The sequence below is a fragment of the Bos mutus genome, chromosome 16 (genome assembly GCF_027580195.1).
Source record: "Bos mutus isolate GX-2022 chromosome 16, NWIPB_WYAK_1.1, whole genome shotgun sequence".
In the NCBI taxonomy this organism is placed as follows: domain Eukaryota; kingdom Metazoa; phylum Chordata; class Mammalia; order Artiodactyla; family Bovidae; genus Bos; species Bos mutus.
Window position 1 is genome coordinate 35,437,259 of NC_091632.1, and position 18,220 is coordinate 35,455,478.

An 18,220-nucleotide genomic window follows, 5' to 3' on the forward strand; every position below is an offset into this window, starting at 1 on the left:
TACAATGCGGGAGACCCTGGTCCGATTACTGGGTCAGAAGATCCACTGGAGAAGGGATTGACCCACTCCAGTATTCTTGGGCTTCCCTGGTGGCTCAGACGGTGGAAGAATCTGCCTGCAGTGTGGGAAACCTGGGTTCCATCCCTGGGTTGGGGAGACCTGGAGGAGGGCCTGGCAAGCTACAGTCCGTGGGGTCACAAAGAGACACGACTTTCACTTTCCTGTTGTATAGTTGACAAAAGTTTACTTTGGGGCCATTTAGAAAAAAATTTTTTTTCACCCCCACAAACTACTATTGGAGGGCCTTCCCTGGTGTCCAGTGGCTAAGACTCCACACTCCCAATTCAGGGGGCCTGGGTTCAATCCCTGGTCAGGGAACTAGATCCCACATAAGGAAAAGTTTGCATGCTGGAGCTAAAAGACCAAAAAGAACCCATAAACAAAAAGTTATTGTTGGAAATGTCACATCTATTTTTAGGATTATTTTCTAATTTTGGAAAAACCTCAGTTTCTTTCATTTTTGACTTGTAAGACTTCATAATATTTCAAATTTTCTCATGCAGTGACTCATCTTAAATATTCTTTGAGATGATAATCATGCATTTACCATTTTGCTGTCCAGGTCCTCATAGATGCACACTGCATGAATTTTGTGTTACCTTCATTCACATTGCAGTTTTTAGAGATGCTTGCAGTGTGTGACTTGACTCAGTATTTCTGTAAGTGTGTGAAGCACAGTGAGTCACACAGAAGCACCAGCAGCCCCTGGCCCTGCTGGAGGCTGGTGCCCTCAAACAAAGTGATGCTGCGTCAGAGCTGGGATGGAGGTGCCGGTCTCTGTCCTGCAGAGCAGCTGGGACCAGCCAACTCCGGAGCATCCACGACCCTCCACGGCCCCCTCGTCCCTCATACATCTTCTTCAGTCAGCCATCGCCGCTTAACACAGGACATAAAAATCACCGTCTCAACCCTGCTTAGGATTCTCTTTTAAAATTAAGGTTTTATTTTATAGGACAAGTTTAGATTCGCAGCAAAATTGAAAGAAAGATACAGAGAGTTCCCACACATGTCCCACCACACACACGACCTGCCCATTATCGACACCCCCGCCAGAGGGTACCTTGTTACGTCTCCCAGATCCCACAGTTTACGCTGGGGGTCCCTCTCGGTGTTATGCGTTCCGTGTGTTTGGACAAATGTACAGTGATGTGCACCCACCACTGTTGCATCACACACAGCATTTCACTGCCCTGAAAGCCTTCTGTGCTCCCCCTGGTCACCCCGCCCACGGGAGCCACTCATCTTTTACCGTCTCCAGCATTTTGCCTTTTCCAGATTGTTTTATGTTGGAATTATACAGTATGTAGCCTTTTCAGATTGGCATCTTTCACTTAAGTCATATGCATTTAAGTTTCCTCCATGTCTTTTCATGACTTGATGGCTCATTTCCTTTTTAAAAAAAATTTATTTTTATTTTTGGCTGCCCTGGGTCTTCGCTGCTGCACATGGGCCTTCTCTCGTCGTGGCAAGCGGGGGCTGCTCTCTAATCGTGGTGCACCGGCTTCTCTTTGTTGTGGAGCATGGGCTTAGTAGTTGCCACTGTCAGACTCTAGAGCACAGACTCAGCAGCTGTGGTGCACCGGCTTAGGTGCTCTGTGGCATGTGGGATCTTCCCGGACCAGGGCTTGAACCAACATCTCCTGCATTGGCAGGTGGATTCTTTACTACTACACCACCAGGGAAACCTGGCTCATTTCTTTTTAGCTGGGTAGTATTTCCATTGTCTGGCTAGAACAGTTTATTTGTCCATCACCCACTGAAAGGTACCTTCATTGCTTCCGAGTTTTGACGGATATGAATAAAGCTGTTGTAAACATCTATGGGCACGTTTTTGTACAGACATGGTCTTCAGCTCCTTTGGGTAAACACCAAGGAGTGTGGCTGCTGGCTTGTCTGGTAAGACTGTGTGTAGTTTCATAAGAAAACTCTGAACTGTGTTCCCAAGTGGCTGCACCATCTGCATCCCCATCAGTGGCCACCGAAGAGTTTCTGTTGCTCCAGTCCTCACCAGCATTTGGTGCCGTTGTGTTCTGGGTTTTGGTCGTTCTAACAGGGCATCCTAACCACTTTTAATGTGTGGTTCAGGGGTGTTAACCATATTCCCATGTTGTACAGCAGAGCCTGAGAATTCTTTCATCTTCTCATCTGCTTTTAAACAGAGTTCTGTGAGAAACAGAATAAAAGACAGGTTTGCTGCCTCATAGCTTAGAGTCATGGTGTTGTCACAGGCTGACCGTGCCCACAGTGGGGCAGAGCCCTGCTGACCGTGCCCACAGCCGGGCAGAGCCCTGCCTCCCAGAGAGCAGTGGTGGTAGTACCGTTGACAGGGAACTGAGATGCCAGGTGGTCCTTGCACTTACGAGCCACTGGTAAGACCTTGCTCAAAAGCATTTTAATGATTCCCTTATTCTTGCATAATATGGGGTTTTTGGAGGGGAGGGGACATTTTTTTGGTCTTATCTCATCATCCAGAAATTCTTATTGTTGTTAGCACAGGGCTGTGATAAGGTATCTGAGCAATGTGTGTGTTATGTCATCAAGAAGACTTGTGGGAAGAATAAATTAATAAGCCGAGGTGGTTTTTCTTCTGAAGCCGGCATTTAGGGGGTTAGGGTGCCATCTTTCTGCCCCTGTGTGTGGAGAAGTGACCCCCCAAGGAAGGATGTGTGTCCTAATGGGGCAGGCACGTCCCATCCGGCTGGCCTCCAGGGAGCTCGTGCCCCCAGGGAGCTCGTGCCTGGTGTGGAGGCCCTGGGGGCAGCGGTGGAGGCAGTGTCCAGGCAGCCGTGGGGGGAGCCCTGGCTTCGAGGTGGGGCTGCAGGTGGGCTGTGGGGACGGCACGAGGGGCTGGCTGCCTGGTGACTGGCACGTGTTGGCAGCCTGGACACGTGGCCTGAAGGCATCCTTTGTTCTGCTGAGGCAGAGCCATGGCTGAATAGCGGCTTTCTCTGCGCCCTCCATTTCTCTGTGGCCTTTACTACCTCCGTCCTGCTCTTTCCCTCTCATGTGACCTGAGGACAGTCGCAGCCTCTCCAGGTCTACCTGGCCCAGGCTCCGCCCCCTTACCTGATGACCCTGCCCCTGCAGCCTGACAGAGCCTGTAAATGGGCTCTCCCTGGGCTGACTCCCCATGACCCCCAATCTCCATCTCGCCAGAGTCAGGGGCCCTCTCTGCCCCAGCCCCCACCTCCCTCTGCAAAGGCAGCTGTGTCGGGGGGCGGGCAGGCCCTCCACCCTTGTCTTTCTCCCCATCACCTTCCACCCCATCTCCCTCCCCACCCCCTCCCATCCCTGTCTCCTTCCTGCCCCTCTCCCATTCCCACCCCCATCTCCCTCCCCACCACTTCCCATCCCTGTCTCCTTCCCGCCCCTCTTCATCCCCACCCCCACCTCCCCCATCTCCCCATCTGCTCCCAGCCCTGTATCCCTCCCTACCTCTTCCATACTGTCCTTCTCTCCATGAAGACCAACCCCCACAGCCTTTCCTCTCTCCCCAGTACACAGGACTCTTGTGCTGGAGGTTGGAGTTGGCCTGCTTTGATCTCAGGTGCAGTCTCCATGGGCATTTATCAGATGGGCTTCTGTGAAGATGTCCCCTCCTTAACACCAAAGGTCCCCCAACTCCAGGACTGGTCAGCAATGGGCTGCACATGCTGCCCGCTGCCCGGGAGGACTGGCAGCCCTGCTATGTGGGTCAGCCTGCCAGGGCCTCAAGCCAGCCAGGGCTGGATCATGTGTGCCGCTCCCTGAAGCTTCCGCCACCGCAGCATCTTCACTCGCCATCTTGGGGGGAACAATGGTGACCAGGAGTGGACAAAAAGGCCAAATCAGACAGACAGGACTTTCCAGTTTGTATTTAGACAGCATTTCTGGTTGAAACCACAAGCACATGTTGACTGCAGAAAATCTGAAACAGGCAATAAAACAGAAAGGAAAAATTTTAATTGCCCTTTCTGGAGCTACCCAGTGAGTGGATCCTTTTAAATTCTAATCTAGTCTCACGTGCTTACTAATGTTATGGTGCTGTGGAGGCATCACGTTAGTTAAAATTCCTCCCCATCTTCAGCTTGGCTGCAGGCGGGTAGCAGCTGCTAGTGGCCCCGGGGGCGGCAGGGTTCCCTGGGCTGCGCTGTGTCAGCCCCTCTGGTCGACTCGTCATTGCCTTGGCGCAGAATCCCAGACCAGCAATCACTCTGGCCAGGAACATCAATGTATTTTAATCATTTAGAATCATTTTATAAAGCCACCAGTCATTCGGATCAGGGGCCACCCTGTGACCTCATTCTAACTTCCAAATGAGGGCACGGTCTGAGGTACCGGGGGTCAGGACTTAGCATTTGGGTTTGGGGGAATGCAATTTGGCCCGAATGGGACCTGCAGAAATTGAATCCTGGGGTCCGCACAAGTTCACAGCCTGGCAGGTCTGCAGTCCTTGTGGTCAGCTGTCCTTGGCGTCCTCTCCCAATTGGGAACAAGAAAAATGCCTGAGGATTTATAGTGAATGGTGTGTGACTGACCACAGAGGACCCTGCTAACCAGGACCCCAAGCCCAGTGTCCCCACAGGGTCCATCACACCACCTGGAGGACGTGGTGAGGCTCTGACGTCCTACTCTGCAGCTGCCCCTTCCTGGACAGGAGGGCCCGGTCACTGGGGAGTCCTGAGCTCATGTGGTCGTGAAGAAACCTCTGACACTTCTCTAGAGAGGCCATCACACATGTAGGAATGAAGGGTTGCGCCTCGTTTCCTGTGTTCAGCATGCGGTTTGCTCTTCAGATCCCACGTGGCTGAAGTGTCAGAGAGAGCCTGTCCAGATATTTCCACCATGTTAGTTTAGTTTTCTGTATAATATGCAGAACTTCGTTTTTCTTGACATTGTGATCTAAGCAGATCATTGAATACACTTTGTAAAGACCACTTATGAAGACCAGCCAATGTACATGGACACACTTTAAAAAAAGGGTTAGAAAACTATGGCCAACGCACCAAATCCAGCCCACCTTTGTTTTTTGTTGTTTTAAAAAATGGTGATGAAAATATACTTGATCCCATGATCCATGGCATCCCATCATTTCATGGCAAATAGAAGGGGAAAAAGTGGAAACAGTGACAGACTTTATTTTCTTGGGCTTCAAAATCACTGTGGATGGTGACTGCAGCCATGAAATTAAAAAACACTTGCTCCTTGGAAGAAAAGCTGTGACAAACCTAGACAGCATATTAAAAATCAGAGACAGACCTCACTTTGCCGACAAAGGTCCATATGGCCAAAGCTATGATTTTTCCAGTAGTCATGCAGAGATGTGAGAGTTGAACCACATTTAAGGCTGAGTGCTGAAGAATTGATGCTTTCGAAATGTGCTGGAGAAGACTCTGGAGGGTCCCTTGGACTGCACGGAGATCAAAGCAGTCAATCCTAAAGGAAATCAACCCTGACTGTACATTGGAAGGACTGATGCTGAAGCTGAAGCTCCAATACTTTGACCACCTGATGTGAAGAGCTGACTCAGTGGAAAAGACCCTGATGCTGGGAAAGATTGAGGGCAGAAGGAGAAGGGGACGACAGAGGATGAGATGGTTGGATGGCATTAGTGACTGAATGGACATGAGTTTGAGCAAACTCCAGGAGATAGTCAAGGACAGGGGAGCCTGGTATGCCGTGGTCCATGGGGTTGCAAAGAGTCAGACATGACTAAGTGACTGAACAACAAGAAAAAAAATAGGCTTCATATAAAACTTGCCACTTTAGCCATTTTTAAGTGCGCAGGTCAGCAGTTAACGTGTACTCACATAGTTGTGGAGCCATCACCGTGATCGTCTCCAGAACTTTCTCCTCTTCCCAAATTGAAACTCCATCCCGTTAAACACTCCGCACCCCTCCCTTCTGACACCCACCTTCCAGGTCCTTCCGGAAGTGCCATCTTACATTGTTCTTTCACGTCTGCTTGTGTCACTTGGCACCGTGTCCTCGAGGTTCACCCATGTTGCAGTGGGTGTCAGACTCTCCTTTTTATGGCTGAATCATCGTCCATCGTGTGGATGGACCACACTTCACTTATCCATCACCCACTGATGGACACTGGTTTGCTTCTGTCTTTTGGCTGTTGTGAATAACTCTGCTCTGAACATGGGTGTACAAATGCATTTTCAGGGCCCTGCTTTCAGTTCTTTTGGGAATATACACACAATTGGAATTGCTGGATCGTAGGATAATTCCATTTTTAATTCTTTGAGGAACCACCAGACTGTTTTCCGAAGGAGCCACGCTAATTTACATTCCTACCAACAGTGCACAGGCTTCCAGTTTCTTCACTTTCTCATCAACAGTTAGTTTCTGGTCTTGTTTTCTGGGAGCCACCCTATTGGGTGTGAGGTGGTGTCTCATGGTGGTTTTGATTGGCGTTTCCCTAGTGGTCAGTAATGTTGAGCATCTTTTCTCGTTCATCGGCTGCCAGTATGTCGTCTTTGAGAAACATCTGTTCAGGTCCTTTGCCCAGTTTAGAATGGGATTGTGTGCCTGTGTATTTGTCGATTGTCCTGGTCGGTGTATAATGACTGACCCACTGCTGTGCACGTTGGGCTCAGCTTTCTCTACTTGAACCCACTGGTTGGCACGTCAGAGCAAGGTTGTCCGAGGAGCTGACTTCAGGTGGAGAACAGACGGGCATCTGTGATGTCAGTGTGAAGATTGACCGGTTTTCCTTCTCTTTTCGTTCTTCTGATATTTTCCATGTCTCTTACCACCTATTTTTATAGCATAAAAATTCATTACGAAGGAGAAAGGCTCATGTGGAGGAGGGACTCTTGAATCAGAAGGTACTTGGGGGCCCGTGAGTCAGTCAGTCTGTCCCCATGAGAACATCCTTCCCCGTGCTCCTGTGGGGTCTGCCCAGTGGCGGCTACCCTGTCTGTCCAGAACCCCTAGATGCTTGGTCACATCAGCAACACCCCCCCCCAACCCCCAGCATGTTTTGCTACATGAAGCGACCCCGCGGGATAACAGAACGAGATGGAATGAGTCCAGGGCTCTGGGCCATCTGTGGGGTGATGGGCACACCTGGTGTTGAGGAAGAAAGCCCTGCACCCGGTGGGCCGCTTCGCTGGGAGGAGGGCAGGCGGCGGGGTCCCACCTCGGGACAGCCCGGGGGAACAGAGCCCAGAGCAGGCGCCTCCCTCCGCTCTGGCCCCTCTGGGAGCACCTGCTGGTGAATGCAGACCACCTTCGCCTTCTCGGCTTTGGGGCCGTGGAGACTCACCAGGGTCCTGTGGATCTGAAGGCCTTGGGTCCATTTAGAACAGAGACTTCGCTGAGCTCCGCGGCGACATTCTTGGGAGTGAACAGAACAAGCATAAATTATTCATGGATTTTAGCTGATCTGTTTTTGTACAAAGGGAGCTTTTAAAGTTAATTATTTTTAAGCAGTAGAGGATGGTTTATCTGAGAAAGCTGGAGGCTCGGTTTTCAAGGTGAGCAGATGGCAGTGGGGTGGGGCATGGGGTGGGGGTCTGGGCCCTGTGCTCAGAAAGGAGAGAGGCCCAGATGTCGGGAAGGGTTTGGGGGTCGCTCTGACTTCAGTCCCGGCCAAGACTTTAAACTCAGCTCCACCATCTTAAACCTTGCAGGCCTCTGACACGCCGGCCCCCAGGGTCAGGGAAGGCCCTGCCGCTCTCCAGGGACTGCCCTGTGGTCCAGGTGTAGGCACAGCCCCAGTGCACCGGGACGCCCTGTAGCGGGTCTCGGGAAGCAGATCCACAGACATGTTGCAACGCCTGCGAGGGTCTCCCGCCAGGAGGGAGGCTGAAGCCAGAGTCTCTGCAATCCCTGCCCAGTAGGGAGGAGGCGGGCAGCCCATGGGCTGAGCTGGCAGCTGCTGTTCCTTTGAAAAGTGCTTCCTCCTGGGTTTAGACAGGGGTGGGCGGGTGCAGACACCGTGTGGACGTGATGTGGGCGGGCGAGGGTGCTGTGCAGACAGGTGTGGACACGCTGGACGTGGACGGTGTGGACAGAGGGCCTGCAGCACTTGGTCCCCTCTATTCCGGCGCCTGCTCACACTTGGATGGCCTTGGAGGGGGTGCACCAGGTAACCACAGGTATGGACACAGATGCTTGCATGCGGGCACAGGTAGGGGCCTCAGTGCTAGGTCCAGTCCACACCCCTCATCAGTCTGACCTGAGGGCCACGTCTCCTGCCAGACACCCCCTTGTCCCACCTGCTGTGGGTGATTTCCCAGTTTGTCACATCAGAGACTTCCCAGTGACTTCCTGGTTTGTCATGTCGGAGCAGCCACCTTCCAAGAGAGCCCACATGTCCTTCCATTTTGATGCACAGTTTCAGGGTTCTCCTTTGCCATCACCTCTCCACCCCTGGGAGGCAGCCCCCTTCTGTCCCTAGATCCCATCTTTGGCGTGAAATGAAAGAAACCTGGTTCCAGCCTGAACTGCATGTCCCAGGGCCTGTGGCCTCCCTGTGGTCTCCGCATGTGGCCGTGTTCTTATGTGTGCTGTGCTGGCCCACAGCATGGACAGTGGTCACCAAGGGGTGATCAGGTCTTTTCTGAGGCTCCTGCTGTGGCCCTCCCCCAGCCACCCCACCGCAGCCCATCTCCCACCTCCCATGTTGGCTGTTTTTGGCCTTGAATTAATTTCTTGTTCCCCAGTCATTTTTCTTAAAGCTCAGTTTCGGTCTCTTTCAGTCTCTTGTCTGTAACAAGCTCTGCCCAGTTTCCCAGGCTCGCTGCTATTCTTGTGGTCTCCCACAAGCCCGTTGGTACTGTTGATGGTGACCAGGAAGGAGCTGCTCCTTCCTTTCTGTGACCCTGGGGCTTCGTCCCTCTGATGGGGCAGGGGTTTCCATGTGTCTGGGACACTCAGGCTGACCGCCAAGGGGTCAGAGCTCGGGTCTCAGTGTCTGGCAGCTCCTGCTTCCCCCTCTGGTCTTGAGTCTCCTCTGGGCCTCCTCAGAAGGCAGGTGTGGGCACAGGGAATGGAATCACGTGGATTTTGTGAAGCTTGTCTTTTTTTTTTTTGCAGTAGAACCTTTTTTATTCAGAAAAGCAAAAATGTTTTCCAACCACACACAGGAGGGTATGGGTTGGGGGCAGAGGTGTCTGTCCATCCAGTGTGGGCCCCCCACCCATGTGGTTTTAGCAGCAATAAGGTGTGGGGTAATGGCCCCAAAATAAAAATGGTGTGTGTGGTGGGGAGTGTGGTGGGGAGCAGAGGGGTGCAGAAGCACTGGGGAGTGGTGAGGGGAGGGCTAGACGAGGTCAGTACTGGGAACGCCGCAGGTGAGAGGCCATTTCATAACATTTCTTATTGATCATACGGCCGTGGACACCTTCTTTGCCCATCAGCAGTACTAGTGTCTTGACAGTCATGGTGACAGTGGTAAAAAATATGGAATGCTTCACGAATTTGTGTGTCATTCTTGCGCAGGGGCCATGCTAACCTTCTCTGTACCGGTGAGGCTTGTCTCCAGTGGGCGCTCAAAAGCAGCACTAGTGTGTTGGAGCTGGTGACGTATTTCTGAGCTGTGGGTGACAATTCTGGGGGAAGCGGCTTCCGTGCTGCTCCCTCGGTGTTTCCATGGGAATTAGAAATGGTCCTGGGCTGCAAGTTGGGAGTCAGAAAATGTGGAGGCAGCAAGACCCCAGGTCTACTTCTGACTCCTGGCTTCTCCTCTTGCAGAGCCAGGGGTCCACTCTGGCCTCAGTCTCTGCTGTGTCCTCAGCCCGAGTGTTAGCAGCACATGCATGCACACACACAGACACACATCACACACACTCACACATATATACATACACACATACCACACACAGGCACACACACACACACACGTACACACCACACAAGACACAAATGACACCACACACAGACACATACATACATACACACACGCCACATGCACACACAGAGACACATGCACACAGACATACACACACCCCACATACCACATACACATACATACACACAGAGACACAACATACATACAGAATACATACACATTCAGACACGGAGACACACACATACATACACATTACACAGAGACAGATGCACACAGATAGAATCACAGACACCACATAGACACACACGCACACCACACATAGACCCACCACATGCATATACACACCACACACACACATACCCACACACCCAGGAATGGGAATCCCTGCACAGAGGGCTCTGCTGCTGGTGGTGCAGGGAAGCTGTGACTCTCCCTTGTGTTGTGTTTTGCAGTGTTTAGGGAAGAGGACTGTCAGGAAGACTGATCAGCTGATGTCCACGAGTACTTGGTTTGTGTCAGCTGTCACCACAGAGGCAGGTCCTGCTAGCTTGTCACTGAGGGCATCCTTTGATGTCACCACTGATCAGGTCCCCGTGTCCCTGAGGAGGCTTGGGCAGCAACCTGGCTCTGAGCTTTGCCTGCTGTATGCACGTGGGGAAAGGGAGGCTTCAGGGCCTAGCTGGGGAGCAGTGGAGGATCAGCAAGATGCTGTGGATCCACCAGGGGTTGAGGCGGCGAGCAGGGCAGGCTGACTCCGTCTAGGCTTTGCCCTCTGGCCCTCCATTGTTCATGGAGGAGGGCAGGTCTCTCTAGCATTTTGACAGAGGTCCAGAGCCCTGCCTGGTCCTGGGCCCAGCCTTGACCCTTTGGTGTGGCAGGAGCGTGGCACTCTGACCAGCCTTGGCCCCTGGCCCTGGATGGACCCATCTATTCCTGCTGCCTGGTGTGTGGTGGGGGAGCTGTCAGGTGGACACTGTCAGGGTGCAGGGCTGACAGGCTGCAACCCGCCCAGGAGCTGGTAGACTTGGATCCCCCTCCCAGGTGTTGGTGGACTTGGACATACACACCCCCGCAGGAGCTGGTGGACTTGGATCCCCGGCCCCAGGAGCTGGTGGACTTGGCACCCACCCCCACCCCCACCCCCAGCCCCAGCCCCAGGAGCTGGGAGGAATGCGATTTCACTTCTCAGGATGGTGGGGACACACCCGCAGCCTGTGTGTGAAACACCGTGTGGCCTTCCAGGAGGAGCGGTTGTTCTGGGTCCTGGGGGCCTCTCTTGGGGACCAGGGAGGGATCAGAAACAACTCAGCTGATGAGCATGAGGGAGGGTGGTGAGTCCCTGCTCTCTGCCCCCATGCCTGGGGGCCCTGATGAGAAGGCAGTGCTGCCGCCGCCAGGTTGAGCCCAGGAGCCCTGGCAGCTTCTCCCTGGAATGCAGCCTGCAAGACCCAGGTTTTCAGGCCATTTCTCTAAACTCAGGAGATTCTTTACTTAAACACCCCGAGAAACATGAATGTGGGGTGCACTCGGTTCCCATGGGTGCTGCGCCCCTGCCTGAAGCCCCCATCATGAGGACAGCAGTGGTCTAAGGAGCTGATTGCCATCTGGGGTTCTCTCAGAGGATGGGCTGGGTGGGTGGCTTGTGATTCTACTTCCAAACAACCCCTCATGCCTGTCCTCGAAGCTGCAGGGTCAGGTTTAAACTTTGGATTTCCCGGTGCCTGGACTCACAGATACATCTAATAAGGCTCCTGCTGCCTTGGACCAGCTCGGCGCCGCCTCTGGGGGTTGGGGGGGATCTGTTCTGGGACCAAAGACTCCTCTCCCTCTGCACGCCCCGCCACACCCTCCTTCCCACACAGAACAGCAGGGACACGCCGTCCCCAGGAGTTGCGAGAATGAATTAGGAGATCTATGTGGAATTACAGTGCATGGAGCCCGAGCAGGTGTTTTGCTGATATGAGCCTGGGTTTTCCTCTCTCCCTCCCGCCCTCCCTCCATCCCTTCCTTCCCTCCTCCCTCCCTCCTTTCCCTCCTCCCTCTTTTCCCTCCACCCTCCTCTCCCTCCTCCCTCCCTCCCTCCTGTCCCTCCACCCTCTTCTCCCTCCTCCCTCCCTCCTGTCCCTCCACCCTCTTCTCCCTCCTCCCTCCCTCCTTTCCCTCCTTTCCCTTCTCTCCCTCCTCCCTCCCTCCTTTCCCTCCTCTCTCTCCTCCCTCCACCCTCCCTCCTTCCTTTCCCTCCTCCCACCTTTCCCTCCTCCCTCCTCTCCCTCCTCCCTCCCTCTTTTCCCTCCACCCTCCTCTCCTTCCTCCCTCCCTCCTTTCCCTCCTCCCTCCTCTCCTCCCTCCCTCCTGTCCCTCCTCCCTCCTTCTTCCTTCCTTTCCCTTCTCCTTTCCCACATCTGAGTGGTATGGCCCCAGATTCCAGGCCAGGCAGATACTGAGAGAACCATGATATAGAGGACGTGCTCCTAGTCTCAGCTGGTTAGTGAGCACATGTGCAGAAACAGATAAAGTTGCAGCTTGTAGTGAATGTAAGTGGCACCAAGATGGAAAGGGCTGGTGCTGGGGGCCCAGGAAGGAGGGGTAACACCTGAGGTGAGGACTCGCTGACCTGGCCATGGAAGGGGACCGGCAAGGTTCTTGAGGGGTGGGGAGTGTGGCCCCTCAGAGGAACTGGGAGAACCTGCTGGCAGAACCCCTGGGGAGGCCAGGGAGGGGGCCACACAGGAGTCTCTGGTCACCCCTTAGTCCTGTGTTTTGTGAGCCTGTAAGGTGTTGGTTCAACAGCCCTGAATCCCGGTTATGACCTACTTGCTGTTCCAGTTAAGCTGAAAATCATTTGTCCACATCCAGCTAAATCAAATGACTTGCAAGGAGCAGAGAAGCCTTGAAATGCATTTTTAAAGCAGTGAAAGTGAGACGAGGATTTTTTCTGAGGGAAAATGCAACACTCGAGGGCTCCCCTGGTGGCCCAGTGGTTAAGAGTCCACCTGCCAATGCAGGGGACATGGGGTCGATCCCGGTCCAGGAAGACCCCACACGCCGCAGAGCAGCTAAGCCCATGCCCCACAGCTGCTGAGGCCCACACGCTTTAGAGGCTGTGCTCCGGAACAAGAGAAGCCACTGCAATGAGAAGCCCACAGCTAGAGAGCAGCTCCCGCTCCCACAGCTAGAGAAAGCCTGGGTGCAGCAACCAAGACCCAGCACAGCCAAAAATAAGTAAGTCTGGAAAAAGGAAAAGAGAACACTCGGATTCCGCACCCTGGTGGCAGCGAGCTGTGTGCACCTGCTCTGAACCAGCTGGTTAAAAGCCTGTGTTACTTCTTGTCCCTGCAAAGCATGCAGGTACTCCAGAGTCTTCCCCTCCAGGGTCTTCCCCTTCAGGGTCTTCCCCCCCAACCCCTCCTTCCCGTGATCATGGCCCTGGGGCAGAGGAGGAGCTGGTCTCAGCCCCTTGACCTAAGCCTTCACTCCAGGCTTTTCCTCGGTTTTATTTTGCAGTGATAGAGGCTCTCTTGCTAAAATTATTTCAAAATCTGCCACCTGGAAAAACAGACCCATTGTGGGACCATCCATCTGTGGCACCGAGGCTGCAGCTTTTGTGCTGGCATCTCGCTTTTTCACCCTGCTTGCTCCTGTCCCCACCCCCAAGGCCCTGAGCCACCCTTTCCTCCCAGCCCCTACCTGGTCCCCCGAGGGATGTGGTTTGCTCCCAAGGCTCTGTAGATCTGCAGGCTGCACACTGACCGTGGACAACCCCCCAGGGTCGCCATCATGAGGGTTAGCGCCTGTGGTCAAGGATGTCTGTGTGTCATGTTCTGGTAGTTCTCGCAGTATTTCAAGTTCATTATCACTGCGTTAGTTGTGGTGATCTGTGATCTGTGTCATTGTTTCCGGGCCACGAACCACACCCGCTGAACTTCACCTGTCAACGTGATGTGTTCTGCCTGCCCCACTGATTGGCCGTCCCCCCATCTTCCTCCCTCTCCTTGGGCCTTCCTGTTCCCTGACACAACAATATTGAAATCAGGCCAATTAATAACCCTGCAATGGGGGGACTTCCTTCGTGGTCCAGTGGTTAAGATGCCACACTTGCACTGTTTCGGGCCCCAGCTCCATCCCTGGTCAGGGATTTAAGATCCTGCAAGCTGTGTGGCATGGCCCCAAAACACCCAAACCAGGACAAAACAATTCCTGCAGTGGCCTCTTAAGTGTTCAAGTAAAAGGAAGAGTCGCCCGTCTCTCAGTTTTAATCAAAAGCTAGAAATGGTTAAGCTTAGGGAAGAAGACAGGTCAAAAACCAAGACAGACTGAAAGCTGGGTCCCTTGCACCAAACAATTAGCCAAGTCATGAATACCAAGAAAAGCCCAGAAGGAAGTTAAAAATGCTGCTGCTGTGAATGCAGAAATGGTAAGAGAGCGAAACAGCCTTACCGCTGATACGGAGAAGGTTTTAATGGCCTCGATAGAAGATCAAACCAGCTACAGTATTCCCTTAAGGCAAAGCCTCATGCAGAGCAAGGCCCTGACTCTTCAGTTCTGTGAAGGCTGAGGGAGGAGAGGAAGCTGCAGAAGAAAAGTCTGAAGCCACAGGGGTTGGTTCATGAAGTTTAAGGAAAGAAGCCATTTTTACAGCGTCAAGTGCAAAGTGAAGCAGCAAGTGCTGATGAAGAAGCTGTAGCAAGTTTTCCAGAAGATCCAGCTCAGAGCATGAAGGGGCCACACAAGTGCGTGTATGCTCAGTTACTCAGTCGTGTCCGATTCTTTGCGATCCCATGGACTGTAGCCCACCAGGCTCCTCTGTCCATGGAATTTCCCAGGCAAGAATACTGGAGTGGGTTGCCATTTCTTCCTCCAGGGGATCTTCCTGACCCAGGGATCAAACTCGTGTCTCTTGAATTGGCAGGTGGATTCTTTACCACTGAGCCACCTGGGAGTCCTTGACACAAGCGAAGGGGCCCTGAAGAATTAAGCTGAATGCACTGTGCATGTGCTTTGGAAATGGAATAACAAAGCCTGAATGACAGCACATCTGTTTACCACATGGTTTCCTGCAAGATTTTAGGCCCATTGTTGAGACCTTCTGCTCAGAAAAATACTCCTTTCAAAATGTCAGTGCTCATTGACCACACACCTGGTCATGCTCTGATGCAGAAGGACAACAAGATTCGTGTTGTTTTCATGCTGCAAACACAGCATCCACTCCGCATCCGTGGACCAGGAAGGAATTTCAACATTCAAGTCATATTATTTAAGAAACCCATTGTATAAAGCTATAGCTCCCATAGGTGGTGATTCCTCTGTTGTTTCTAGGCAAAGTCAATTGAAAAGTACCTGGAAAGGATTCACCATTCTAGATGCCATTAAGAACATTCATGATTCATGGGAATATCAACAAAATACCAACATTCGCAGGAGTTTGGAAGGGCTTCCCAAGTGGCAGTGGTAAAGAATCTGCCTGCCAATACAGGAGACGCAGGAGACTCTGGTTCGATCCCTGGGTCAGGAAGATCCCCTAGAGGAGGAAGTGGCAACCTATTCCGGTATATTTGCCTGGGAAATCCCATGGACAGAGGAGCCTGGGGGCCACATTCCATGGGGTCACAAGAGAGTTGGATACAACTTAGTGACTAAACAACAACAGGAATTTGGAGGAAGTGGATTCCAATGCTCATGGATGACTTTGAGGAGTTCCAAACTTCAGTGGAGGAAGCAACTACAGATGTGGAAACAGCGAGAGAGCTGGAATTAGAAGTGGGGCCTGCACTTCAGTGGGAAGCCTCCACACCACACCAGAGCAGCTGCTGCTCGCCACAGCTAGAGAGAGCATGAGTGCAGCAATAAAGACCCAGCACAGCCAAAAATAGTAATTAATTAATGCAACTACAAAATTAAAATACACTTGCTCCTTGGAAGAAAAGCTATGACAAACCTAGACAGCATATTAAAAAGCAGAGACATCACTTTGCCAATAAAGGTCCATATGATTAAAGCTATGGTGTTTCCAGTAGTCATGCACAGATGTGAGAGTTGGACCATAAAGAAGGCTGAACGCAAAGAACTGATACTTTCCAACTTTTTTGAAGAAGACTCTTGAGGGTCTCTTGGGCTGCAGGGAGATCAAACCAGTCAATCCTAAAGGAAATCAATCCTGAATATTCACTGAAGCTTCAGCTTCAGCTTCAGTACTTTGGCCATTGATTCAAAGAGCTAACTCATTGGAAAAGACCCTGAGGCTGGAAAAGACTGAGGGCAGGAGGAGAAAGGGGTGACAGAAGATAAGATGGCTAGATGGTGTCACTGAATCAATGGACATGAGTTTGAACAAACTCCCAGAGATAGCAAAGGATAGGGGAGCCTGCCGTGCTGCAGTCCCTGAGGTTGCAAGGAGTCAGACGTGACTTGGTGACTTGTTCAGTTCCTCAGTCATGACAGTCAAAGGTTTTAGCGTAGTCAGTGAAGCAGAAGTAGATGTTTTTCTGGAATTCTCTTTTTCTTTCTGTGATCCAGCAGATGTTGGCAATGTGATCTCTGGTTCCTATGCCTTTTCTAAATCCAGCTTATACATCTGAAAATTCTTGGTTCACGTACTGTTGAAGCCTAGCTTAGAGAATTTTGAGCATTACCTTGCTAGAATGTGAAATGAGTGCAATTGTGTGGTAGTTTAAACATTCTTACACACTGCCCTTCTTTGGGATTGAAATGAATACTGACCTTTTCCAGTCCTATGGCCACTGCTGAATTTTCCAAGTTTTCTGGCATATTGAGTGCAGAACTTCCACAGCATCATGGTTTAGGGTTTGAAATAGCTCAGCTGGAATTCTATCACCTCCATTAGCTTTGTTCATAGTGATGCTTCCTAAGGCCCACTTGACTTTGCACTCCAGGATGTCTGGCTCTAGGTGAGTGATTGTACCATTTTGGTTATCCAGGTCATTAAGATCTTTTTTGTATAGTTCTTCTGTGTATTCTTGCCACCTTTTCTTAATATCTTCTGTTTCTGTTAGGTCCATACTCTTTCTGTCCTTTATTGTGCCCATCTTTGCATGAAATGTTCCCTTGGTATTTCTGATTTTCTTGAAGAAATCTCTAGTGACTTAGTGACTAGACAACAACAAATTGATTGAAAAAAAAAGAAGTTGGGCTGAAGATGTGGCTGAATTGCTGCATCTCAGGATAAAACTCTAACAGATGAGGAGTTGTTTCTTGTGGACGACAAGGAAGGTGGTTTCTTGAGATAGAATTTGCTCCTGGTGAAGATGCTGTGAAGATTGTTGACATGACAGCAGAGCTGAAAAAGCAGCATCAAGATTTGAGTTGCTTAACTCCAATTTTGAAGGAAGTTCTCCCACGTGTAAGATACTGTCAGCCAGCATTACCGCTGTAGAGCCGTTGTTTGTGAATGAAGAATCCATTGATTTGGCAAACGTCATTGTTCTTATATTTTAAGAAATTGCCACAACCAGCCCAGCCTTCAGCAACCAGCACCCTGATCAATCAGCAGCCATCAGCATGGAGACTAGACCCTTCTCCAGTGGGGAAAATAAAAAGAGATTTGCTGAAGGCTAAGATGACACTTACCATTTTTTAGCAATAAAATATTTTTTATCTGAGGTATGTACATTCTTTTTGGGCTTCCCTGGTGGCTCAGAGGGTAAAGCGTCTGCCTACAATGTGGGAGACCTGGATTCGATCCCTGGCTCGGGAAGATCCCCTGGAGAAGGAAATGGCAACCCACCCCAGTACTCTTGCCTGGAAAATCCCATGGACTGAGAAGCCTGGTAAGCTACAGTCCATGGGATCGCAAGGAGTCAGACACAACTGAGCGACTTCACTTTCATGTACATTCTTTTTAGGCATTCTTTTTAGACTTAATAGGCTATAGTTATAGTATAAACGTAACTTTGCACTGAGAAACCAAAACATTTGTGTGTATCACTTTATCATGATACTTGCTTTATGTTTGCTTGAGCCAAACCCATAGCATCCCTGAGGTGTGCCTGTGCTGATACATGATCTTTACAACACGTTTTCCTGGCGTGCTGTCCCCGTGTGACATCGCGCCTCCTGGAAGCCCTGGGGTCCTGGCTTCCTTAGGTCTGACTTTCTAAAATGAGTAGGACAGGGAGGAAATACTTTATTTTGTAAAAAGACATTAAAAGGTTCTCTGTTGTGTGGGGGGAATTCCAAGGGGGCTCCTCTGGTGCCAGCCCCACCCCTCCTCTTTCCCTGACCCTTGACCCTTGAGTCCTCTCTTTCTCTGCTGCTGCTGCTAAGTCGCTTCAGTCATGTCCGACTCTGTGCGACCCCATAGACAGCAGCCCACCAGGCTCTGCCGTCCCTGGGATTCTCCAGGCAAGAACACTGGAGTGG

General features: G+C 51.4%; 1 protein-coding gene and 1 non-coding gene across 3 annotated transcripts in view; one reads left to right on the forward strand and one right to left on the reverse strand.

The window, feature by feature from the left end:
- PRKCZ (protein kinase C zeta) overlaps window positions 1-18,220 on the forward strand; it is a 100,012-nt gene that overhangs the window by 28,718 nt on the left and 53,074 nt on the right. The window lies entirely within an intron of this gene.
- On the reverse strand, window positions 9,451-9,556 carry LOC138991336 (U6 spliceosomal RNA). The gene has a single exon (XR_011467355.1). It is a non-coding gene; the product is annotated as a U6 spliceosomal RNA (small nuclear RNA).